Consider the following 1,264-nt stretch of genomic DNA (forward strand, 5'->3'; position numbering starts at 1 on the left):
AAATGAAATGTTGGTTTATAATATTTCATTTGAATGTATTATTTAACCATTCGATAAATATAAACAATGAATAGTGAAAATATTACACAAATCAATTTAGCAATGATTTAAAGAATAAGTGAAAGTAAAAGTTCAATGATAATTTTATTTTGAAGAAGAATATAATTAATATAAATGACAATCCAAAATAATCAACACAAAAAACAATATTACATAAATGAAAAGATGATAGAAATGATTGAATTATAACTGAATATTTTTCAATGAAAAGGAAAAGAATAAATGAAAGAGAGAAAGATGTTATTGTATTAATTCAGACAATAATTGTCATTTTCAATAGAATTAAAGAAATTATAAAATAGTACTTGAAATATTGAAAAGAAACTGTTATTTCAACATTGTTGTATTAAATGGAAAAGTATTATATTTCTAATAACATCATGAAATAAGATCAATAAACAATAAAATGGAAGAATTAGAAATGATAAACAAAGTATTATTTAAATTCATATAATTGAATATTGTTATAATTATAATTAAACAACAATAAAATGAAGATCAGAAACTATAATATATGATGAAAACAGAATTTATTTGAAATAATGAAGTTTTGATGAAGAATAAATTAATAATTAAAATAATCAAGAAATAAAAGATTTAATTTAATTCAGAAATAATTAATTAAATTTGTTTTTATTTTATTTTATTAATGAATAAAACATCAATTTGAGTTTATTTTTATCAATAATAATTAATTACAAAAGAAATTAGTACAATAATAAATGTTATAATTTGACACAATCATTGATTTATGAAATAAATAATGATAATTTGGAATGTGTTGAGAGAAAATGATATTAATTATAATTTTGTACCATTTTATTGCTTTTTTTATAAATAATATGATTATTTTCATAATTCATAAAATGTAAAGAGATAGAAATATGATAGAAGTAAAATGATTTATTTTTCAATTGAATTTAATTGTTTAATGTGAATGAAGAAATAATGAAGAATTTTAAAATAGAAATAAAACAATGTAATTAATAATTCCTGTCGTATTTACTATTTTGAGAAATACATTTCTTTTATATTCAATAATCTCTATTTTGGTATTGCTAATTTTTTATCGTTGAACGTTCTATGTACGCTTCTGGTATATTTTCAAAATTTCTTTCATTTAAATATTATTTAATTCACTTATTTAAGATTAACCAATTTCAATAATTAATTGTATAATTAATTTCTTTTATTTGTTATTTTT

Source organism: Entamoeba nuttalli (assembly GCF_000257125.1).
Source record: "Entamoeba nuttalli P19 unplaced genomic scaffold asmbl_6754, whole genome shotgun sequence".
NCBI classification, from domain to species: Eukaryota; Evosea; order Mastigamoebida; family Endamoebidae; genus Entamoeba; species Entamoeba nuttalli.